Genomic DNA, 26,934 nt, shown 5'->3' on the forward strand with positions numbered 1-26,934 from the left:
GATTTCCAAACTGATCAAACTTTCTTGCTTTTACTCCAGTTGGACAACATGGACAAATTTGATATTTATTACCTTATACTTAGGAGAAATATATTTGAACTTTATCCTTTAGAATTGACAAGATACTTAATATTTATTTAACACTTGCAAATCTGGATACTCATGAAGTACCAAAAAAGGTAGAAAAAATAATTGGAAGTGTCTTGAAAGTATTCTAAGTAATATCCCACCTTGAAAGGGAAACTTGTTGAAATTTTCTATTCAGTAAAAAATCATAACTAAGTTGGGTTTAAAAAACCAATTGTATCAGACTTAGAGGAGGTTAGATAAATCTTAGGGTCAAACGTGAAGTCACGGGGTAGATAATACAGACTTTATTCTCAAGTACAGCTGCCAGGAATGTATTTAGCCTATTAATAAACAGATAAAGAAGGATCCTTTGTTTCTTCCACGGTTACTCTTGCTCTTTGAATCTTTACATGATTTCTCTGCCCCCATTTCCTGTAAATTATTTTTTTCCAAGAATGGTTTTACATGGCAGTTTGCCTCCTACATCCTTCTACCCTAGTCTTCAATCTTTTTATAAAAATAGGAAGAGAAAGAGAACTAATCATACAGTCAACACTGTGATCTTCTCAATGAAATTATTTAGGGGACTGATGTTCCCTATCCACATTGAAATTGTGAAAATTATTTGCATTAAAATTTCTTATGACCTGTGTTATATTGGCATTCTTATCCCATATTTCATAGAAAGATTTCTAATTAAAGTCCGGTGGTCTGGATTTCTGGATTTCAGTTATCTAGGTAATGACTCTTGTTACATAGTAATAGTTATTTGAAGCGTTAAAACACACACACACACACACACACACACACACCCCAAAAAACAAAAACAAAAAACCTAAACCAAACAAAAATAAAATGGCAGGTAGGTGGGATCATGAGATATGTTAGGGTTAAGTAGGGGAGTTGCAAACCTTGTTATTAAAAAAAAAACCTGGAAAACCAGGAAAGCTTCCTTCTCTCCATGAATTTTAAAGAGTGAACAAGCTTAACCCACTGAACACAACTCTGAAATGTTTCTAATTCCCTTATTATCAATGAAGGTAGACCAGAGAACGTGAAGAGAATTTTACCTTAGGGAGGTGTACTGCTGTGCGTTTTCAGTAACTGTACAGTCTATTTCTGCCTCTATGTCTGAAAATTAACAGCATGTTAACAGGACGATTGCCTGCACTGTGGCACTGTCTGTTTAGGATTAGGCCATTAAATATTGATGGAGATAATTGTTCCTACGCTTGAACATCAGAAAGATGGAACTAAGAGTAGTTTAACCGGCATTTGCCTTTATGCTTGGTAAATAGAGGGCTGGATTTCAAAGTATAGCGGGATAAGTATTACCATGTGCTCAGTTCCACAGCCAAAGCATCATTGATCAGAAACTGTGGTTTGTAAAAATGTTATAGTAAAAAGTTCAGTGAAACAATTCAGCTGAGCTTTGTTGGAATTGACTGAAATAGAATCTGATAGAACTGCATCTTAAGAACATGCAAGCAGGATTTCTTGCCATTTGTCTCGTTATTTTTTTTTTATTTTGAAATGATATTCGCACGTGTTATAGTATTAACTGCTATGGTACTTAGCGCATAATCTAGATTGCTTACATGCTCACCGAAAGTAGCAGAGTAGTTCGCGAGGGCCCTGGGGTTGGATGGCCAGTGTTCACGTGTCAGCTGTGCTGGTGCCTACCTGTGATCCGCTGGATTGCTTACCTCTCCGAGACTCAGCATCCTTCTCAAAATGGAGGTTTCAGTGTATTCATTTTATAAGTCCTTGTAACGCTGAATGAGATGATAAGTGTGAAGCTCTTAGCACAGAGGCTGGCACACAATAGACTCTCAAGTAATGTTAACCTTTGTGATCATAGAGCATCTGTTTCTAGGAAGCAACAATGTGCTTCAGCAGTGGCTGAATTTTGTGCCAAAAATATAGGATAGAAAACGAGTTGCCTCTGAAAGGCTGCTAAGTTGTTGCTTTATTACAGAAGGGATGTCAAGGTGGATTTCATGTCCCTTACCTTTGAGTGGGGCCAAAACCCGCAGCAGCTCATCTTCACCTAAGAAAGTGGCCCTAAGAGATATAACAAAGCATTTCTCTCTTGCTTTTTGATTTTTTCAACTGAAACCTCTGAAGTCTTTACATGAGTATGAGGCTGTTCAATATTTTCTTCTTCTTTTTTTTTTTTTAAAGATTATTTATTTATTTGAGAGAGATTGAGCGCGTGTGAGAGAGCACGAGCAGGGTGAGAGGCAGAGGGAGAAGAAGACTCCCTGCTGAGCAGGGAGCCCCGTATGGGGCTCGATCCCGGGATTCCATGCCAGGACTCTGGGATCATGACCTGAGCTGAAGATAGACGCTTAACTGACTGAGCCACTCAGGCGCCCCTCAATATTTCATTCTTGATCTCATTTTGGTACTAGAAATATGCGGACTTTGGGTGGGAGGAACAGAAAGTAACTGAATGCCTTTCAACAACATTCATTTGGTTGGGCTAAAAAAGACTTAACATCTGTAACGTTTCCATTCAGCCTCCAACTTCTGGCATTCCTGAAGGACAGAGCAATGCAAACCCAAAAGGAACAAATTTGTTAAGACTGATTAGAAGTGCATTCTGCCATGTATGAAGTGGAGATTTACCAATTCATTTCTTTTGGGCTTTTTAAAAAAGTTCTCACCCACTGTTTGACCTAAGAGAACACAAATCCTGTGGATGAAGTCCATGGAAATGTTCAACGTGCCTGTCTTAACAGACCTTCATGGTGGAATGAGTCATGTTCTTACTCATTTTTTGTTACATTTGTTGACTAAGCTGAGAGTGTTCCTTAAGCTATATTAAGGATAAATATTAAAGACTAGAAACTGTTTTCTTTTACAATTATTTTTGAGAAATGCTTAATGCATATTCAATTTTATAATCTCTTTCTTTTCAACTACAGCAAATTTCTACTGTCAAAGCTAGAAAACCTCTGTAGAATTAAAAGAGCTAAAATTTTATTTCGAACTTTTTTCTAAGTAGATGGAGTTTCATTCACAACCAGATAAAGATATCTTTGTATCCTACTTATTGCAATAATAGACCGGATGGATTCTTGGTAAAACCTGAATATTTTTAAATGCTCTATATGTTCTAGTTCTAAATTGCATGTTTTAAGCATATTGCTTTGAAATCCTGAAAAAATGCATACTGAATTTTGATGTGTTCTAAAACAGTCATGAAAATTAACATCTTCCCTCAGCCCAGGGCCAAACAGATTTTTTTGCAGGGCCAAATTAGAATCTGCCTACAGGCTTCAGATAAAAAAAGGTAGCAAGCAGGCAACTTTTTAAAGTCAGAAAAGGCGAAGTAATCTTATATGGCTATCTTTTTTGGTAATCTAAGTAGCTGGGGAAGGGAATAATCTTTTAACTTAGCCTTAACCCTCTAGAGTGTGTGGATGTCAATAGATTTTTTTTTTCCAGGTTGTAAGCTGGCATAATGGCACTTTACACCTATAGAAAACAAATTGTTTTAATGTAGGTATATAAGTTCCTGGGAGTGGAACTCACAGGGCATGTTAGCTAGGTATTTTTTAAAAATACATGTTCTTCTAGGGTTCACATTTGAGTTCACTAGCTGGATATATGGCATTGGGAGGTCAGAAGCCAGAATCATGGATTACTCATGGCAGATTACTACCTCTACCTGCTCTGAAATTCCATAGGTGAAACTAACAGCATGGAGGATAACAACCATTAGGCTAAGTACAACCCTAGAGAAGCAATGCCCATAGCATCAGGAAAGGAAGGAGAACCTAGAGCAGTCTAGAAAGAGAAGGCCTGGGAACGTGAGCATGTGAACTTGGACTCTCTAAGACACATAAATGTGGATGTAGGTGCAGAGAGTGAGGAACCGATTCAACATTCAAGAGACCGTTATGAACCCCTACTATACTGGGAATGTACTAGATGTTGAGAGTCAAAAATGGATTAAAGCACTCTCTGCCCTCAAAGAGCTCAAATTCTGGTGAAAGGACCATAAGAAAATGAATATGGCCTGACAGAGATGGCAATAAAAATAGTAATATCAGCAAACATGTTTTGAGTGCTTAAGATGATCTAGTCTCTGTTTCAAGCCTATTAGCATTCATTTTCCTTTATACAACAACCGACTAAGTTAAGGATGATGATTATTTCCCTGTTGTTTTTAAGAGAACTGAGTCTGGGAGAGGTTAAGTAACCAACCCAAGGTCACAAATCTAGTAAGTGGTGCTGCAGCCACAAGGAGGGAAATATAACAGGAACAAGAAGAGAAGGCAGGGATCGATAGGTAGACCTGTCTCTCTATGTGTTGTCTATTTATATGTAGATATCTCAACATATGTGTGTATGTAGATGCGTGTCTGTAGGCATATGTTATTGTATACATGCTCACCGTGCTCACACACACTGTAAGTATGCTTTATGTGTTCCTGCTTTTCCAATTTTACGTGTTCCATTACCACATTTGGGCCATGCTTAAGGCATTTCCTCATTCTTTCTGTCTATCTACCTGTTGAGACCAGCTCAGATTCTACTTCAGTCATGAGTCCTTCTCTAAAGATTTTTGATGGAAGTGATCTCTCCCCACTCTAAAACGTCATTAGCTATATTCTTGTTCATTTACTCACTAACACCATTTTATAGTGTACATGATACCTAGTTGCTTTGCTTGCATGTAGCAATTTGAAAAGTGTGTCCTGTCAGTGTTGCACATACAAAGCACATAAGTGTTTTTTGATGCCTCAGTGCATTGATTGATTGGAGCAAGCAAACCCCTGTCATTCATATGCCACCGCTCTCTCATACCAATGTCTCATGTGCCGTTAGTGGTTCCACTAACACTACAGTTCTAATCAGAGATGTTCAAACGAAGTCTACTCTTGTATGTTCTTTTCTGAGAGAACTGATTTCCAGCATGATATTCTGCTGGGTCCTTTGGTGGGTCACTTCTTGGTTCACTTTGGTAAGCTCGTTTCACAGTTTTATATCCTTTCTAGTCTGGTGAACAGTATCTTACAAGGAGAGTCTGGAAAGGAATCAGCCAGCCAGCCAGCCAGCCAGGATGTTTTCTTACAACAACATTTTATGCTCTTTTACAAAGCTGCTAAAATGGGAATCATTCTTTTGCAATTCTCTCATCAGATTGCAGTTTTAATGCCTGGGGTTTTGGCCATATTCAAATCCAGAGACCTTTAGAGTAGAAGAGATATTTCTTTTCTCGGGAGTCCCCACAATGCTTAGCCTGTGGGATGGTCATTTTAACCGGCAGAGTAGGAAGGACTGAAATCTCATTGCAGTCTTTTCAGCTTCCTTTGAATTCCTTCCCAGAACAGTTACCCCCAGTAGGCTAAGCTCTAAGGGGTTGATAAAATACCCCAATTGGTCTCCATTCCACTCCTTATTTACTGTGCTGACGGAATCAGATGACTCCACAAAGACATCATGTTGGCTGGAATTACTCCCTCCCCAACACCTCCAATCTTTGTCTTTTCTAAGCTGTTTCAAATCTTTGAGGAGTGACTCCTAGGGGAAACCAAAGTTCAGAAATCTTAATCTAGTGAACTTGAGTTAAAAAAAATTGAAATTATAATTATGTTATTCTTGGGTTGGAACTGGCTAAACATGAAATTCTTTGTCTAGGAGTACCCAGATTATGGATATATTGGACTGTAGTAGAAACTCATGATCTGTTGAGTCAAAGCCAACCTGCTAGGTGTGCCAACTGTGGAGGAGTTTTACGATGAGAGTGCTTATGGTCTAGTGTATCAAGAAAGATGTGGAACAAATCTCAGGGTCACAGTCCATCATTAAGAAGTTTGAGAGACTCCTGTTAACCTCTTGTGTTAATGTAGTGGGTGAACATACTTACTGGATTACAGATTGAAGAAGGGGGGGTGGTGGTATGTATTGCCGGTCCTACAGAACATAAGAATCTCTATGGATTACCCTAGTTTGTCCCCTTCTAGTGAATAAATTATGCTTACTAATTGTTGAGGGGAAAAGAAATATTCCTTTAAATCCTCTTCAGAAACTCTCTTGAAAGACTCAGTTTGACCTAACTGGTAGTTCTGTGTCTGAAGTGAGTGACTCTCCCTGCCCAAAGTCTAATAAAATGAATAGAAAGAAAAAGAGAATGTACATGGAAGGGTCAAATATGAAGAGTAAAGAAATGGATAAACCAGAAAACATATTGGAGAGTAACTATGTAGGAGGAAAAGAAGTCTTCACAAAATACTCTAAAAAGTTACCAAAAAAAAAAAAAGATATTTTAAAAGCTTAGAACAGTTTATAATGAGGGAGATTGTATTTTTTGCCCTGTAAAAAAGAAGCTTGTCATTCTCATCCATTAGAGTAGGACATGTGTTGTTTGTTATCTTTTGTTTTTGTTTTTATAAGATAATGAATTGTACTCATTCCCTTGTGATTTGGAGCATAAGGTTTCATATATGTGGGGTGTAGCAGAAATATTAACTGTTCTAAACAGAGATTATCCTAGCAATGTTGGTCTTATTAGCTCAAAATAATCAATGTCAACTTAAAAAACTGAAAAAAATCAAACAAGGAAATGAAGCTAAGCAAAATTCCACTAAGGTGTGCTATTTTGGACCATAAAAAATTAATTTGGAAATCTCTAAACAACACTTTATTTTTATTAAATACCCCATTGTGAGTCCTTGTCAAGGTAAATATATATATGTAGGTAACATCAGAGGCAGAAATAAGACAAATTGTTACATTTTCAAAATTTGGAAAAGGATGATATGATAAAGAAATGTTTTCTAAAGCATTCAAAGCAAAGGTCTTTCAATGACCACTCAGCAGCAAAATAGCTTCTAATAAATCTTTTACAAATACATTGGCATATTTAAAATTGGGTGGTAAATCTTATCAATTACCTTATCAATCACGGCTGGAAACCAAGCCTTTTGAAGGTTTTCTCAAAATATTTAACAAAGCTTGCACATATTTGAGATTCTGGGTTATGATAGTGGACACATAGTATTGGTGATGCTCAGGCATTTTCAGCAGCACAATCATTCATTCCTGTATTCATTCACATATTTGGTATGTTGCCATACTTCGAGAGAGAGGAACATGACACAGTTCCAGATCTCACTAAATCACAACTTTTTGGAGGAGATGACACCATTTCAGTTTTCGAGGTGCTCATCCCCTTTCATGATACACATACAAAATGTAGCATGATGAATAAGAAGGTTTGTTGGTTAGAAACCCTGGCTCCAAGGCCCTCTTCTCGCAGTTAATAGTTACATTCTAAGCAAGGCAGCTTCTCATCGGTAAAATGAGGTAGGAACTCCTTCATTGAGTTGAGAGGATTATATGAAATGGTCCATGTGAATCACTTGGCACAGGACCTGGCACATTCAAATTGATCAAAAAAATTAGCTATTGTTATCATTGTATCACTTGAATCTGGACAAGAATTATTTTATTTTTTTGCTCAGAAAAATATCAAACACCTTAATCATGGATATACAGATCATAGGTATAAATACTCGGATTCAAACTCAGGTTTCAGTGCCCAGTGATTTACATGCTCAGTTTTTGTTTTTGTTTTTGTTTTTCTTTCTACTACTTTAGATCTTTTGGGAAACAGCTTCATTTCCATGAGTTCCTTGAAAGGATACTGCTTGTAATTAATATGGAAAAATCATCCATGCCATTCTTTCTGAATCTCTTTTTCTCTGGCCTATTTTGCTACATCTTCTTAAGAGTTATTCTTTTTACTCTTTTACAGAAATATTTTAATATTACAAAATGATAGTTGTTACTAAAATGATGAATGCTAATTATGGGAGAAGGTATTCACTTTTTCCCAACTAAATATCACCACATTATGGATTTGGCAAGTTTAGGCCCTTGATTAACTCTTATTTTGTAGCTACTAAACACAGTCTTGAAAAAAAAAATCTTAAGAAAAAGATGTCGAGCCTGTAGGAAAGCTTTGTCAGTTCTGTTTTCAGGCTAGAGTTTTTTTTTTTTTTTTTAACTGCCAAGTTATACACCCCATTGGATTCCATTACCGTGGCAGGTTTTTCTAGGCAAATAGCACACCAGAGGAAAGTTTGGCTGTGGGTTTTCTTCTTTCTGATTTAGTTTTTATTCTTTGGTTGCTAATTTGCATTTTTCTCTGAAATGGATTAGAATTAGAATACATATGCAAAAGCATAAAGCAAAGAAAGACAACCCCTAGCCCCTCACTAACAGTGAGAACTTGGGAGAATTACGTCACTAATTTCTGTCTCAGTTTAAACATCTGTAAGACGGGGGTCATAATTTCTAATCTAAAGTTTTGTTTTGAGGATAGAATGTAATGATGCGCTGGAGCTGGCCGATGATTAATTATTCAGGAATTTTGAGAGCTGGGTATTAAAATGTTGGTAGTTTAAAATCAGCCACGGGTGCAATATTTATACCATGGAAATTGGCAAATGCTATAAATTAGTTTTCCTTTTCCTTCCTGGAGAGCAGGTTTGTCAGCACCTCACTGGATAATCCTTGTATACCAGTTAGTAAAGTTCCAGACCCATATTAAGAATTCAGTATTCTTAGTTCTTAGGAGTATTATTTGGATGTTAATTCAGAAATCTGCATAGGAGTGTTTTTCTTAGTTCCCTCTCCAAAGCCTTGTACCAATTTACACTTTTATGCTAATAATAAAGATGTCAAGATGTTTGTGTTAAGCTTACCTTTTAGCACCTGCACAAAAGAATCAATTAAAGAGGAATAAAGAGGAATATGCATGGCTTCCTGAGACAAAACCCTTTAGTTGATAGCCAAGGTGCCTTAACGAAATGGAGATACAGAAATGCTGCTGATCAAAGGTCATTGTAAGCTTCTTGCTTTATGCCTTTTCTCTGGTGGCAGGACACAAAGTATTTCATGAATTAATATGAGCCAGCATATATTCTCATTTATTTATAAATATTTTCTAAGCATAGCGTGTCACCTCATCTCTGTTTACGTATTGGCTTCTATTACTTTTGTTTCTTCTGTGCAATGAATTTTGCTTACCTGGAAGTAAAGTACTTGAAAATCATACACAAATTGAAAATGTGTTTTTAATGATAAGGTTCCATGCTTGCTCTGAAGAGAGCATTTGTCTATCAAATACCCTTATATAAGGCTCTGTCTCCTACTTGATTGGGATACGGGTAAAGCAGACTCCAGACAGAGAGGACCAGTTTCCTAAACCTCACTTGTGCAAGGGATCACAGGTAGCTGTTGGATTCACATTTCAGAGAATGAACTCAGAAATGGGCTACGTTTTCCATTAGGACTGCTTCTATTAGGAGTGGTGAGGGTGTCTGCTACAGCTAGCTAGCTAGAGAACTCCCCATTTAGATCTAAAGTAGGGAAACGGATGTGAAGAATAAGTAGGGAATGTCAAGAGATGTTGAAAGAATACACTGACATACTTATAGTGAATATTGATTGACAGAAAAAAAATTGACGTAGGTAATTTTATTTTTGATGAAGTGTTCAGGAAAATCATTGCTTGGATCCAGTGACATTTCTTTTATTTTCCTAACCTCTTATTGGTGTACATAGTTTTCTCTTTTAATATATATCTAAATATGTATGTTAAATAAGTATATAACATATAACTATATAGTCCCACAGTAATTTTAATTTTTTCTGATTTAATGTTTTATAACTCAGTATAAAATTTCAAGAAATAGAGAAATGGATAAAGCATAGATAATCATATCTCTCAGGAACAACCACTGTTTATATTTGGGTAACAAGCTCTTATGCATTTTAAAAACAATATGCAAACACATATATGTGTTCATATGAACATATACATGCATGTAGATGATGTCCCATTTGCTTGTTTATTTTAAGTATGGAGCCATTGTACTCTAAAAACTTGCTTGTTCATTTCATATATCATGGTTATTGTTTCATGTCAGCACGTGAAAACCTATCACACTATTTTTAATTGTATTTACATTAATCTCTTCTTTTCCACAACTCCAGCAGATGCCTGAAACCACAGAGAGTTCTTTTTTTTAAAATTTTTTAAAGATTTTATTTATTTATTTATTTGACACAGAGAGAGAGAGAATGAGAAAGAGCACAAGCAGGCAGAGTGGCAGGCAGAGGGAGACGCAGGCTCTCCGCTGAGCAAAGAACCCGATGCGGGACTCGATCCCAGGACCCTGAGATCATGACCTGAGCCGAAGGCAGACGCTCAACTGACTGAGCCACCCAGGCGCTCCCCACAGAGAGTTCTGAACGCTGTATATAGTATGTTTTTTTCCCCAGATGAACATATCTATGATAAAGTATATTTTATACATTAAGCACAGGAGGAGGTTAAAAATAATAACTAATAATATGATAGAACAATAATAATAATATACTGTCATAAACATTATGGGAATGTGGTCTTTCTCCTTCCCTCTCACTTGAAATATCTCAGTGCACTACATCTGCCCTTGTTCTCATGATGATGTGAGCTGATAAAATGCCGACTTTGTGAGACTAAGTGAGGTACAAGATATAGGCATTTTGACACAGCACTGGGCTACTATTGCCCTTCTGACAATACTTCCAAAAGGAGGATCATCAGATGCTGGACCACAGTTGACCATGGGTAACTGAAACCATAGAAGGTGAAACCACAGATAAGGGGGGGCTGCTGTAGTATTCTTGATATACTGTAATTTATATGACTATAAGTTGATACAAATTGAGGAGTTTCTGATTTTTCAACATTAAAAACAGTAGTCATTCATATGTATATCTTTATCTTTAGATTTATATATAATTATAATTTATGAGTGTTTCTCCTGAATAAGTACCCAGAAGTGTATCATTTACTATTGCTTTTAATTTTCAAAATAGCCTTGCAAGGCAAGTTTACTATTGTTATATTTAGTTTATGGTTGAGAGAACTCATTAGTAAAAAGATTAAATAGCCTATGCAAAGTCAGGGAGCTAGTAAGTAGATCGAAGTTGCATACCTGCCTCTTGTGTGAGGACTCTTTTGTGTAGCACTCACACGGTCTGCTACAGAGCACTATACAAAGCTATCTCTCATCATTTCTGTCTCCTAGTATTTCATTTATTCTAGTAATTTAACATTTCTGAGGTCAGAGTCCATCTCCCTGTTAATGCCGTTTTAACAATCCTTGTCAGCTGGATAACAGCATGACATAGACGTCATTGTTGATATATGTGCACCCAGGTTTTTAGTACTGGTTCCATGACTGGATGCTTGTAACCCTTCAACAGGCCATTTAAGGCCCTTGAAGGGAGGAATGAGTCCTGGTTGTGTCTGAAAACCTTCTGTTGACACCTTCATTTAATAAAAAGAGTGCCAATAACAAAAGTTGCCAAATGGATGTCTAAAGCCTGGTAGAAAACCGTAGAAACATTAGTAGAGAATTCTTTAAAGAAATATCACATCACCAACAATCTTGATGGACTAGTGGATAACAGTTGGCAGAAAAACACAGACATTGTTACCTCTGAGCAAAAAAAAGTGTTTAGGAAGAATTGGACCCCACACTGTGAAGAATCTTAACCAATTGATTTAATTTATATATTCAGTGTTATATATCCATGGGAGTGATATACAGTAAAAGTTCAGGTGTGACTGTAGAAGAGCTCTTTGAGTAACTAAAAATAAAAGTTATAAGTGGCATAAAATATTGTACATAGTATAATTCATTGTTTTTTTTCTTTCTCTTGTATAATATAAAGGTACCTGTTATACTCAATGGCTTTTTAGATTCCATGAAATACAGTAGTACCTATCTTATAGAATTGTCTAAGAACGACTGTAAGTGCTTAGGACAGTACCTAGCATATGATGAGCATTTTATAAATATAGTTATTAAATGTATTTAATAGAAATTGTAAATTTTCCTCCAAAAAAGTGAATCAGTTTACAATACCATTTTAACAATTTTATTACAGTACTTTATAACGTAAAACATAATTTGGTGTAATTCTTCATCAAAGAAAGCAAAGCTATTATCTCAAAGCTATCATATGTGACCACTTATCTTCTGTACAGATAAAAAGAATAATTAAGTTTGCTGAAAGTTTAAACCCGCCCCCCTCAATACCTTCTGCAAAGTAGTCCCATACTCACTTAATTCTACCTATTATTTCCTCCAATAGATGTTTTTGGGGTTTTTTGTTTTGTTTTGTTTTGGTTTTTTCCTCAAATAGATGTTTAAGATTTCTGGGTTATATATGTGAATAAAGATTGTTGTACTTTCATCAGTGATTCTTTGACCATTAGCTAATAATTATTATTATTTGACAGATAAATTATATTTTAAAAATTAAAAAATCTTAAGGAAATTTCTTGGATGCTTGTATTTTTTTAAAAAGCAGGAGAACATATTACATAGCTAGATTCGGGAATATTTTGATATATATGAAATCAATCAGCTTTTCCATAGAATGCATTTTTTGAGACCTTGGTCCTTTAGCGATTCCGTTTGCTGATCAGTGCAAATATGACATTACACTTTAAGATATTGGAATTGTTACTCTCTACTCAAGTTCTCATTTCAGATGTAAGAGTGTCAGACTGCTATAGGTAGGAATTAGGGAAAGAAGTTTTCTAAATAGATAACAGAAAACTTTCTGCCTGTTATCTTCTCATGAGGCATTTCCACTTGAGATCACATTCCTATAACTTTTGAGAACCAGTTCTCTTGAGTTCCTGATTTCCTAACTTTCATATTTGAACCTAGAAATGTTTCTACCATGACAGCACATTGAAAGAAAGATTCTGAATCATCTTAACTTCCTATGGTATTTTTTGGTTTACAGTGATTAATTTCAGATAGAAAATACAACTGCCATTCTGATATAGAAAATTGATGGGTTTCTCTTTCCCTTCTCCATGGGGGCATATTTGCTAATCTTTTGGAATCACCAGAAACTTGGTCTTACTGTCTCTCTTGGCAAATATCTGTTCAGGCCTTGTTGTGGGCCATGCAACAGGCACTATCAGTAGTCTCTCAGAAGGCCATGCCTACTTACAGGGCAGACAAACCTCCATTCCAAGATCCTCAAAAGAATGAATGGAACATCGTTCACCTCCATCTATTTGCCACACTGTCCCTTTAGCTTCCACAAGACTAAAAGAGCAGAGGCTGTAAGCACAGGTGAATTTCTATGGGAGAGTCAGAACAAGTCCGAAGGAAATTACCTTTACTTAGGGACAAAGTTTGTTTTCTGGATAATTTGACTTTTTTTTTTAAAGATTTTATTTATTTGAGAGAGAGAGAGAGAGAAAGCACAAGCAGAGGGCAGGAGCAGAGGGAGAAGAAGAAGCAGACTCTCTGCTGAGTGGGGGAGCCCGGCATGGGGCTCTATCCCAGGACCGCAAGATCATGACCTGAGCTGAAGGTAGACGCTGAGCCAACTGAGTCACCCAGGCGCCCCCGTCTTTTTAAAGAAATCTCATAAGAGAAAATGCCTAAACATTCATACTTTCAAAACAAATTTTAAAGATTTGTGCATGTTGCCATCTCTAAGAAAATGAGAATTCTGATGGTATGGCAAATATAGAAAAATGTATAAAATACACATCTCTGGTTATTCACATCTCTAGATATTCATCACGTGTTTCAAATATACTCATGAGGGAAAATTTTTATTCCATATCGTGTATTCAAGTCATTTGCCAACAGATGTCTTTTCATTCAGTCATCTCTTACACCTCTGCTCTCAGAGCTGTTTATAGATATCCTAAGCCAGGACCAAGTTAAAGGCCAAGTTGTTGCAAAATTATTACAATGAAGTTTTTAGTTGTTTCAGGAGGTTGAGGAAGGAGTTTAATTTGTCTTCATGAGGGCACCCAATGATCGGGTCCTCCTTGGATGCCCACAACAAGTCCAAGAAATTGCTGTACCTACACAGCCTACCTGACTAGGGGTGTTGAGGCTGGATAGTTGTTGCTTAAAATGTAGCAGACCTCATGGCAGCCTATCTAGCACCGTATTTGTTAAGATAGGCAAGCAAACAATTGTCATTGAAAGTGGAGTCAAGCATTTAAAGGCAGAAACACTAATTAGAACTAATTGACAAGTGTTACAGCACTCACCAGGGTAGCTCTTTACATAGGAAAATGATAGTTATGTAAATACAGTGATTAATTGTATTCGCTTAGCCATTACTTTTCTTTTTGGCAACAGGCATGACCAGAACTTGGCCATTGATTACAACTTCAAATTTATGGTAGATTTCTCAATGAACATTTCTGTTTCTCAAGCCAGTTTTGCTTTTGTCATTTATATACATGTGTGTGTGTTTCTGTGTGTGTGTGTGTGGTGTGTGTGTGTGTTTATCACATTTCTATGTGCATGTGTTTTACTACAACATCTCTGTTGGATATAGATAAAATTTGTAACCATCTTCAATCTCTGTTGTGGAACTTACTTGCAATCCATTGACATATTGAAAAATCATTCCAGGCTGGTAAACATAAATACAGTTATTTGCTCTACTTTTTTTTTTTATGATTTAAATATTCCGGTAGTAATTTGAAAACAAGTCTTCAAGTCTGTCAATCTAGCATCTGCCACAAACACTAATTCTCGTGAGAAAAAGGAGTTCTGTTGAGCACATTATTTAGCTGTAAGTACATTTTGCCATATTAAAAATATTATGCAAGGACTCTAAATATAGAGGTTTCACAAAAGCAAAACCAAAGAAAGCGCATTTGACTACTTCTTGTAATGTGAGAAATGGTGAGGGTTTGTGTGTGAGCATCTGATTAAAGCCAGATACCAGGTGGGAGCTGCAGTGGAAGGACAATTGGGGTGAGAAGAGTTTGGAGGTGTGGATTCCAGCTGATTCTATCATGAATTATCTGTGTAACCAAGGGAAGCCACTTGAGCTCTTTTGATCCTAGTTTTCTTGTCTTTAAAATGAGAGGAATGAAACAGATGTTTTCCAAGGTCCTTTCTTCCTTTGAAAAATTAGTCCATTTTAAGTTATTTATTTTGAAATATTTCCAATGTAAGTTCACTAGAGTGAAGTTGAGCCCATTTTCACAGATAGTGGTAAAGAACCTCTGGTGATATTAGTGGTGGCTCAGACCTGGGATTGAGTCCTGTCTGGTTCATGACCCTTGTGGACTTTACCCATTTCCTTGGGGTGGGGGTGTGGGAATTGAAGAGAGATAAGCAGATAGGATATCCTTGGATTGAGATACTCTACCCAGTTATCCCGTTTCAATTATATAGGTATTATAAACCATCTTCTGATTAAAAAACATTTTTCTTTTCTTTCTTTCTTTCTTTTTTTTTTTTTTTTTTTTTACAGTTTTAGGGCAAGGGAAAGGATAAAATTGAGGGAGTTGATGATCCACTTCTATATAAAATCATACCTCTAAATAGCTATTTCTTAAACATGTGTTTGTCTGATTTTTGTAAGCAGAGTCATCACAACCTCTTCTGCGACTCAATCTCACAGTAATTTAATGTAAAAAAAGAATTTCATTATTGTATCAGTTTCCTAGCGCTGCCGTAATGAATTGTCACAAGCTGGGTAGCTTGAAAAGCAGAAATCTATTCTCTCACAGTTTTGCGGGCTAGATATCTGAAATCAGATGATCAACAGGGACCCTGTTTCCTCTAAAGCCTCTAGGAAAGAATCTGGTTCGTGTCTCTTCTGGCTTATGGTGGTAGCTGACAATCCTTGGCATTTCCTGGAAGCAGCACTCCCATCTCTGTCTCTCTTGTCACTTTGTGTTATCCTTGTATGTCATTGTCTCTGTCCAAATTTCTCTCTTCTTATAAGTACACTGGTCATTGGATTTACCGACCAACTTACTACAGTGTGTCTTTATTGTAACTAATTAACATCTGCAAACACTCGATTTCCAAATAAGGTCACATTCTGAGTTTTTAAGTAGACATGAATTTGGGGGAGACACTATTAAACTCAGTAAAGTGGTCATCTAAAGGAAAATGACAACCCAACTAGTATCTGATAACAAATAAAAATATATTTTTTAAAGATTTGTTTATTTTAGAAAGAGAGAGTGCGAGCAGGGGGAAGGGCAGAGAGAGAGAGAGAGAGAGAGAAGCAGACTCCCCACTGAGCACAGAGCCTGACTCAGGGGTCGATCTCACAACCCTGAGATCATGACCCGCGCCAAAATCAAGAGTCTGATGCTTAACCGACTGAGTCACCCAAGCATATCACAAATAAAAATATTTTAATTTAAAAATCAAAAATACACAAAAACCTGTCACTCTCAAGATTTGTTAGATGTAGGTGTTAGATATGATTTTCAAATATGGCTTAAATGTGAAAATTACATTAAGTAATAATTTCATAATAAATTTTAAATGTATGAAATTTATGTGATGAATCACAAAATTGAGTGCATGCCAAATATATTCAGTTAAACAACTTTGAGGTGCCAAAACTATGGTTGAATGTGTAAAAGAAGAACAAAAAAGAATGTAAGATAATGTCTATTTCTTTATTCCTAAATTGCTTTCTTTATGGCTTTTTCCTGTTCTTTTAAAAGTATTTTCTTTTCAATTACTCTAGAACATAATCTTACATATCTATTAGTCTATTTTTTTTAAATTTTTATCTTTTTTTCCCTAACATATTGATTTTTATAATTCCATTTTTAGCTTTTGTATGAAAGTAAAAACTAGTTTAAAGGCGACTTATTAAACTTGACTATCACCAGTGGAACTTGATCTAATTTAGCTACAATATTTTTTTTTTAAAGGAAAGTACCATGATTCATGTATTGACAAAGTATTACCACCTTTTCTCTGAATCCCTCACTTCTCTAATGAATTTATAGTGAGATTTTAATTAAAATGTTGGTAATAAAAGTATAAAACATGTTTAAATTTATACCTGTAAATAATGCATCAAGCTTAAAACATTTACACATACACTTCACTGGAAAGAAAGATGAGGTCTCATGGTAGAGGGGCAGGATATGTTCAATGAAATAGTGAACAGTAAAATGACTTGATCAAATTTGTAAATATATTTTAAAGGACTTACTTTTTAAAGAATGAAAGGAAGGAGCACCTGGGTGGCTCAGTAGGTTATGCCTTCAGCTCTGGTCATGATCCCAGGGTTCTGGGATCAGCCCCATATCAGGCTCCCTGATCAGCAGGGTGTCTTCTTCTCCCTCTGCCCCTCACCCTGCTCATACTTGTGCTCACTTGCTCTCTCTTCTTTCTCTCTTCCTCTCTCTGAAATAAATGAATAAAATCTTAAAAAAAAAAAAACGAGAATGAAAGGAAGTGAACAGCATAATGCAGGAATCTACATAACCAGGACCGAGAGTCTTTAAACAAGGTAGTGCCAGTAATAACTAAATAGAAAGGGATAGATTTAAAAGAAGTATCAAGTGTAGAACTCATAGTATAGGCTGGACAAAGAAAGAGAAGAATTTGAGGATGATGTGTAGGTTTCTGTGTTGGTCAATTTGGAAGTGGGTGGTGGCTTTAACATTACAGGGAATATAAGAGACTGTTGAATAGGATTTTGGAAAAGGATGTTTGGCTTTGTGTTTGTAACTTCACATGCTTATGGAGCCAAAGAGTAGACATCCAAACTGCAGATTTGAAGCTCAGGAAAAATATCTCGGATCAAGAGAATTTTAAATTTGATTTTTCTCATTTTTTTCCAAAAGAAAATTTGCAATGGGTTATGAATAACAAAATATAATAAATTGAAAATACGTAATAATTTTCTTTTTTGTTATGAAAATAACAAAGGAAAATAAAGTTGGGAAAACCAGAGGAAGCCACAAGTGAGATTAGTTAAGAAACCGCCTTATACAGTTGCTTGAAGTGAAGTAGAAATATTTCTCTAAGCCTTCTAACAGTAATCATGAAGAAACACCATCAGTGTTAACAGGGCGTGGAGTTTTATGTTTTGTTAATTGTTGAATCCTTCAAACCTAGAAGAGTGTCTGACACATAGTAGTTGTTCAATAAGTATTTGTTGAATAAATGCAAAAAGTGATTTGTAGATTTTTAAATGATTTTTAATGATAATAATTATTACCTAGGAAAAATTACCCAAATGTTTGAGACATATTATACGCTTTTTTCCAAGGACACTGATATTTGGCTAATTCAATGATCAAAATGTATTAATATCATTTTCACTTGGGGGAGGGGAGGAGAATCTATGTTTCCTTGAAATAGTTTTATACACTTAATATTGGCCTGTTCCTAGATGCTCCAGAACAGGTTTGCTCATGAAGCTCTACTTTATGAATGACCGTGTTCGTAGCTGTCAAAGAAGGGTTCTTATTCTTAGGTTCACAATGAATAGAAACAAAGGGGGGGGTAATTGGACTTTTGAAGATATGCAGTTTAATTCTCCCCATCTAGGCAAAGATTGCTTCCATTGCATCATTTTCCTATTTCCTGTGAGCATACAGCCAACTAAGTGCTCTGAGAAGTACAGAGGAAGCCAAATTTAGCCAATATTGACTGTGAACTAGTGAGATTCAGAGCCCCCTTAGACCAGTGAAATAAGGATGACCACAAATGTAACTTTGTAATATCCTGAGTTGTTTGGGAAGAGAGAAAATAAATTCATGTTATTTGTATTAAATGCCAAACAACTTTCTAGAAAAATGAGTAAAAGGCAACTAGGTTTCTCCTGTCAGAAACACAAGAGATCTTCATCAGATCTTCTGAATGCCTATGAATCCTAGGACATTACTTTGGTATCTCTTTTTATATTACACGGTACCCCGAATCCCCTGCTAATACAGAGACAATACCTCTCTGCAATATCAAATTTTTTTAAATTGATTTTCCTCAGGAAGCAGGTAGCTACATTCCATTGGTCTAGAGGCTTTAGAAACACCACTGGAAAGAGTTTCCTCTTTGCTCTACCTAAGTTTTTTTATCTATAGGTCCTGAATATCTGCTATGATTCTTTCTTTCTACCTGCCACTATTCAGCTTCATGACTTACCCTCTTGCTGAGCATTTGAAAGAACAGGGTAATGGAGAGAAGCCAACACTGACTACTGAGTGCTTTCTAAGGACCCTTGCTGCGACTTGCCCATGGTCCCTCTCATGTGACCATTTCATGTAATCATTTATTTGAAAGTGCATATAATCTTGCTTCATTCTTTTGAGCAGTCCAATTGTTTACCTGAGCTTTAAATCAGTCTCTGTCTCTCATTCGGGTTTCATTGTCCCTTACGGGGAGGCATAGCTCAGCTTTCCAAAAGAATTGCCAGATGCCTACTGTCCATTACAGGGTGAGTGATCATGTGTTTCACAGCTGTCTTCAACCTAGAAGGTGTTGTGAAGAAGATAAAGCCATGATATCAAACCTTAGAACACTTTTATGTATCTAAAAATCCTGGTCCAAAGTATAATATGGATAATACTTCAAAAAATATTTTCAGATGTATTGCTGTATCTTATCATTTATGTTCTCTGAGTCTTCCCACCTAATGGTGGTTTGAGTTTTTGTATTGCAGGGGAACAGTACATAATCTCTAGAACAAGAAAGTCTTGGTTAAGAATTTATTGTCCACTTAGATTTTCATTTGAGAACACATGAAGAAAGCCAGTCTTTTGAGGCGAGATATAATTTTGTAAATTTATTTAGTAAATCAAATCAAGCCTTCAGAATCCAGACCATAAAATATTTTCTGTGGTATAGAAATTATGTTCTTTCTGGCTAGGACTTCTCACCATGAGACTGATAACCTTGGAGTAAAAAGAATATATGATAGAACTGAGATCTGCCGCTTATGATCTCTGAAGATTATGGGCAAGAGAAAGTAAAGTCACAGAAAAAAGTGGCAATAAATCAGTGTTCTCATTCTTATGTACTGTCTATCCTTACAGCAATCACCAGTGGGTTCCACAGGAAGGAGGAATTTTCGTGGGGAGCCTTAGGACACAGGAACTAGTGGTGTACTTTTACTGGCATACTAGTGGTGTGCTTTTATAAGTATGCTGCTCCCTTTCAGGAGAATCCTCAAACCTGGAAACTTCCAATATGGCACTGAGGTGGAAGGAAAGGGCAGGATTTATTGGCTTGGGACAGTGTTGCTCCTCCTACATGGCATGAACATAGCACTCGTGACCCATATTTGCCCCAGTGAGGGGAAATGGATGCCAGTATGACTGGTGGGCCTTCAGATCTTGATTAAGAGCAAAGAGGTCATCTTGTATGGATAATTTTGGTACCACAGTACTAGGGCATCACAGTGAGACAGCCTGATGGCTGCGGTAGCTTCTCAGGTGTCACCAGTCCAGGGAGCAGCTAGTTCAGGCACTCTGCAGCCAGGGACTTGGAAGAATCCCGAAGGAACCATTTACATTGAGAAACTCTTCATTCCCTACCAGCACAAGGCTACATGCCAACATTACCCTATACACCAAGACACCTTCTCAGATAGGAGCAAGGGTAGGGAGTAGGACTTCATTAGACTGACCATTTTCTTGGGTTGCCCAGTCAGAACATAGTTATCTGTAAAGGTTGTTATAATTACTAGGTTGAATTAAGCTTACCTGATTGTACTAAATTATAGTCATTTCTAACTCTATCTTCATTACCCAGAAGGATGAAGAATTTTTAAAGGGATCGAGTCAGTTGTAGAAAAAATAAAGGCATTTTCTTTCCACCAAGGGATGTGAGTATATTTGAGACCCTTTTTAAATTATATTTTATCTTTGTTCAGATAATTAGGAAATGGGACAAATTCTGGAGACTTTTTATTAATATTATACATGACCAGTGTTGCCTACTACAGAAAGGCCTTAGGATCATGGAGCAATTAGTGTGGTTCATACTATTCAAACATTCTAACCCATTCATAGTTTCAGAAGGTCTACAGTGAGGGTGGATGTGACTTCTTTCAAAATAATTCCTTGAGAGGGAAGCAAGAAAGGCCTGGTTTGACTGTGAGTATAAATAAGTTAAAAAATTTACAATTCTCTCACTTTAGAAAAGTAGTCAGGCTCAGGGTGCCCAGCTTTTGTCAAGGACACAGAAAGCTCCATCTTTATTTTGATGGACGAAATGAGAGATTAGTTTGAACAGCTGATTTTTATTCCAGTCATTCCACAAACTGTCAGGGTTTGTTTGGGATTTCTTCCTAGTAGGCTGTTTATCACTCTGACTTTCTTTGTTCTTCCTGGCTTTGATCTCAGTGGACCAGATTTTTGTCCTAAGTAACTCTAGGGGAATTCCAGGACAAGAGCAACATTCTGATTTGATGTTTGGAAGCACTGGTTTTGCTTTCTCCATCATTCGTCTTTGCTGCTCTGCGTGCCTCTTTCATTTTCTTCTTTTACTTTCGTTCATTTTAAGAGTACAACATATCAGAGAAACAAGAAGAAGATGGGTCTTCTACAGAGTTTCTCTTTTGGATTGATTTTTCAAAGAGCTGCAGAAAAGCAGTAAATGCCTTGCCCTGGTTCTGCCACATGGGAGTCAGCCCAAAGACAAGTGTTTATTTTCTTGGTGAAAAATAATATCCAAGCCTGTTTGTATGGAGTGGTTACAAGCATTGAATTGCATTAGTTGATTATCGTGAGGCCTAACCCTTTCTAGACATTTTTTTCGATTGTTGTGAAATGTTTTAAAATTATAGCCAATTTTTGGTTCATTAGTATTGCTTTTAGATTACTCATAGATGTTTGATTGTTTTTGACATGTATATGTGTGGTTTCAGCACATATATGTAAATTTTTCCCCAAGTGTTATTCCCTTTTGCAAATTCTTGTCCTGTGAGAGATGTGTCCTTTATACACATGTGCTAAGGGATCCTATGAATTGAATTAGATCTAAAGTAACTTGGTATTAGTATTGCTTACAGGGCCTACAAAAATGGTTTATAAGACTATATTAAACACACATGCATATATATTTAAGGTCAAATAAAATTGGACATATATAAAATTTGAGATGGTTTGAAAGAGGGCTAAACTGACACTTTGGCTGGAATTGTAATAGTCCAGTGCAGTGCAATGATCAGAATCATAGAATATGTCTCTCTCTATATGATTATTAACAAAGATACCATGAAATCATAAACTGACTTTTACTAAATAAATGCAATATATTTAGCATTCAGAAATCTTTGAAATATGGAGAACAATGGAAAAAAGCAAAAAATGAAAAAGGAGTGGGGAAGACCTTGTAACTGAAAAGGTGGAAAAACTGAGATGAGGTGACAGGTGCCGTCTGCTCTGGGAAGCCTTTCTACACCACCCTGTGCATTCAAGCAGTGTCATTCTTTTGTTGAAGGCAATGACACTACTTTGATAATATCATTCCTTGGCTACAATAGGGTTGAACATTTTTTTTTTTTTAAATCTGGCCTTAAAATGGCCCATACGTAGTGTTAAATCTGCAGAACAAATCCATGCTGATAAAGAGCCTGAAGATGATGATGTGTCTCTATGAGTATGGCAACAAATACACCCATGATTAACTATGTCTGTTACCTGCTATACTATATAAAACTATTTATATAGAGAATTAGTTACCTCTTGCATAAATCTCTAAAACATGTGACTCTGCTTGTCATTCTATGCGTAAACCTTCATTCTTCATGTGTTACCAGCTCTTTGCATCATTTCTTCCTCTTATGGCTCACTTTAAAGTAAAGATATTGGAAACCCTTCCACTAGCTCAAATACTTGGAGAATCATCAGTTGGAGGCATTTTCTATAGAGTAGAATGAAAGGCAATAATGGGAATAAGTCTTCTCTGGAAGTTGGACTTCTTAGACCATGAGTATACTCACTTTTTGCTTATGACAGAGACATCGTCATTTAGGTCTTTGTCTTTTAAGAAATTGCCAATTCTTTCCTTGTAGGAGTTTGTCCTCAGAAAATACTTGTAATGCAATCTATTACATCCTTGCTGAATTTTCAAATCAGATTTTAGTAGTCAGTCAACTAAAATGTCACTGAAAATGTGTAATTGATTATCTTTGTCTCAGCTTACAAGTTAACACAACACAACATAACATATTGATGGCAAAATGTAAAGCTTCACATAAACAAAAACAAAAGGCAAGCAGATGGAAGCTCAACACATAGGAGAATAGCTATGGGGTAGAGAAAATGTATTTATCGCTTATTTTCATTTAGCCATCTACATTATGAAATTGTTGGCAGTTATATATATTTTGGGCTAAAGTTTTGAATGCGAAATGAAACTATTCAAACTAATTTTCATAAATTAAGAAAATGACATAGACCCATCACAAAGTAAAATTTGTTAATTTAGTTTCTTGCTACTAGAGAAGGTGTGCTGATCGTGCCCAAATTCCTCTCAGGGCATTCGGCAAAGCCACAAACCAGAAGAATCTAGGAGAGTGGCCTAGTTCTGAGAAGACTAGACCATCTGGGGAGAGGCCTGGCTCATCCCAGACTTCTCATTTTTAAATTTACCCAAATACATACCTAAACATGTGAAGAAATGGTAGAACTTGACACTGAACTTCAAAATTTTACTGAGCCCAGAACTAAACCTAGAATGTGCTTCTTTTACTATAACACAAATGAATAACTATTCAAAATAGAGCCAGACTAAGAAAAAGAGTGAGCCTCCAAATATTCCTGATTTCCAAACCTAAGTGAATTTAGAACCATGACCTTCAGCCACAAAGCTAAGCTAGAATTTGAAAGACTCCCCTAATAACAGCCTGTTCCTCAGCCTTGAGATTTAGTTAGTGTACGTTTCCAACAACCATGCACGTGGAGGACTTAAAAGGGCACTTTTCAGAAAATCAGTGCATTATTTGGAGACTGTGAGGTGTTTATCCATGATTTGTGCTTTAACCAACCATCTTCTTCCCCCTAAACATACTTTTCTTTTTTTTCTTTGTATTATATGTGTGCTATCTTCTCTTTTACCAAACCATGAGCCCCTTTGAACCAGGGAAATGGTCTACAATGTCAACTTTGTTTCTCTCTCTGTCCTCTCTTTTGACAATCTAGATCCTGGAATCTTTGTACACGTAAGCTACTTCGCACATACTTGTATGTAAAGGATACTAGTAAACAAAACTGCTGGGATCTAAATACTTTCTGCAATGTGTAATTTTGTCTAACTTTTTTTTAGGGACTAGCTTAGCAAGTTGAGTGAACTAATTCATAGCTACTCCTGTTTTACAGTAATTTCACAAACTCTATGAAAAATATCAGCTAACTCTATATGTAGTACTATATATTAAATATATGTGGAATGCAATTAAGTTTGTAAAATAAAACTTATCCAACTAACAGTAATCATTCATTCACCTAACAGTTGTTGAATTATTAGTAGGTACCACTAACAAGTACTACTAATAAGTACCACTCTGGGTTGGATACTGGGGTACAGTTTAATATCCACAATCCCCAAGAACTTTATTCAGCTCTTGAACTTTATTAAGTTATTACTACTGTTAGTATAAAGTATATATATATACTTAATACCATGTATTAAGTACTGTTTAAGATGCATTATCATCTTTTCCTCATTTAATTATCACAGCAGTTCATGGTCTCCATTTTACAGACATGGAAACTAGTGCATAGCGAAGTTAAGTAAATTGTTTTCCAAAAGCTAAAATCTCAATCAAGATGTCTGATCCCCAAATCTTTGCTTGCAAATATGGCCAAAAGACATGTTTTATGGTCACCAGAAACATTCTAAAAATGAATTCATTTCACGCTGAGATTTGGAGAGAGTTCATAGGAAAAAACAAGATATTTGAATTCTCTTGAAAAAGAAAATCTGGCAACTGTAGGTCTACACTCCACATGGCAAAAATTGGCTACAGCTGAGTAGCAGCTATTTGCTTCATACTGGCCATTTTCTCCCCAGTCTGATGTAGTTTCCAATGGTTAGTTCTACTTCCTTATGTTATTTGCATTGTTTCCTGCAGGCATTTGAGTTTAAGACCCTTATATTCTTCCATGGTTTCTAGATATAATTCATTTTATTAAAAAACATACTGGGACCTAATTAAGGAGTGAAATAGATTAAAACTATGGCCTTGTTAATGATACAGCTATTGGAGGAAAAAGTGTAGGTGTAGGACAACAATAATCCTTTTATTCCATAACCCCAGTATTAGACAGCCTTTCCCAAGTTGTTTGAAAAAAGACAGGCACATTTAAAAAACAAACACAAAACCAAGCAATTTCTATAAATTAACAACATAGTTGATTAAAAATCAAAACTAGATGGATGGGTCTAGACACAGCTAAAGAAAAACTTAGTGATGTGGAAGGTTCATTTGTGGAAAAACCCAAAATGGGGAAGAGAGAAATGAATAGATGAAAAACAAGAGATCATTAAAGAAACATGGGGGGTGAATTGAAAAAGTTCACTACACACTCCATGGAGTGTCATACTGAGAAAAAAGTGGAGAGGGGAAATATTCAAAATAATAAGGTTTGAACACTCAAATCCAAAATTTGTGAAGACATAGTGATGAATTCAAGCAACATAAACACACAAGTTCACGTAAAAACACATAGTACTGAAGCTGTAGAACATCAATGATAAAGAGAAAATCTTAAATGCAAACGGAAAAGACAGATTACTTGCAAATGGGTGATACTTATTCTCAAACGGTAGTAGATTAATGTCTTTTAAGGGTTTAGGGAAAATGATTTTTTTGCATGGATTTCTATGCCCAGCCAAATTGCCATGTATGGATGATGGCAACATGAAGACTTTTCAGACAAGAAAGATAGGGCATTTATACCCCAGACACATGCTGAGAGAACTTTAAAAGAATACCTTTTAGTAAGAAGAAAATCAACCACAGAGGAAGGAATGAAAATAATAAAAGCATCAATGAGCAAATTAATTTAAAACTATATATTAGGAATCTTGTCAGAAGATAAATCTATTTTTGGAAGGTGGGAGGTTAAAATAAACAAGGGACTTAAATGATAAATAATAATGTGGAAGCTAGAAAGAGAAGATTGAATTAAATTTTTCCTTGTTCTTGGAAAATAGGTTAGATATATTGTGAAAGATGGATTTGGGGTAAAAAATGCATGCTAAATATTTAAGGCAGTAATTCAAAACATTGAACAATGAAAATAGTCTGGACAATAGCTAATTAAGAAGAGACACTGACCAATGAGAAAGGGTAATATCTATAAGCCACCAGGACTGTATTCTGAAGTCTTCCAGCTAAATATCAGCTGATGTTTTATCTCCAAAATATCTTTAAAGATAGCCATTACAATAATGGAAATGAGTGCATAATTTCCCAAAATGTAGATGAAAAAAGGGAATACAGAAATTTTTAACAATTCTGTAAGATTAAGAAACTGAGGTCTAGACAAATTATGTGACTGGTTCAGATCACACAGTAAACCAGATGGGGTTAAGAGTAAACTTGGATTATTAACTAAGTCTACTGTTGCTCTACTGTGGTATTTGGCCCTACAAATTCAATTTTCAAATTGATGTTTTGTAAACATTTAGTACATTTATTTTCTCATTTCTGGCATATGTATGCTATCATCATTATTGCTGATTCATATTTTAGTAGTTTTTAAACACCCCCATTTATGCTTTATAGAAGATTAACACGTGCAGCTTTAAATGTTAATGTTCCTTTGAAAATATTGTCTGTAATGCAAATTTTAAAAAATGTGTTTATATTTTGTTAAATTTTATTAAATAGAAAAGTATTGTTGCCTCTATTAAAATCATAAGAAAATGGCCATTATTCAAAAAAGTAAGAATATGTTCTGTGTATTTATAAAAGGACTTTATTTCTTTCACTTCAATTTTCCTGAGGGAAAAGATGTTTTGTCAAATTATCTCTCTCTTTGCCACATGATTTCAATGGGTAAAA

The 26,934-nt window shown here is 35.9% G+C and overlaps 1 long non-coding RNA gene across 2 annotated transcripts in view; it reads left to right on the top strand.

Annotated features, from left to right (window-relative positions):
- Positions 1-26,934, top strand: part of LOC123791475 (uncharacterized) — a 379,739-nt gene that overhangs the window by 211,552 nt on the left and 141,253 nt on the right. The window lies entirely within an intron of this gene.

Source organism: Ursus americanus, chromosome 5 (genome assembly GCF_024610735.1).
Source record: "Ursus americanus isolate L20-20 chromosome 5, mUrsAme1.1.p, whole genome shotgun sequence".
In the NCBI taxonomy this organism is placed as follows: Eukaryota; Metazoa; Chordata; class Mammalia; order Carnivora; family Ursidae; genus Ursus; species Ursus americanus.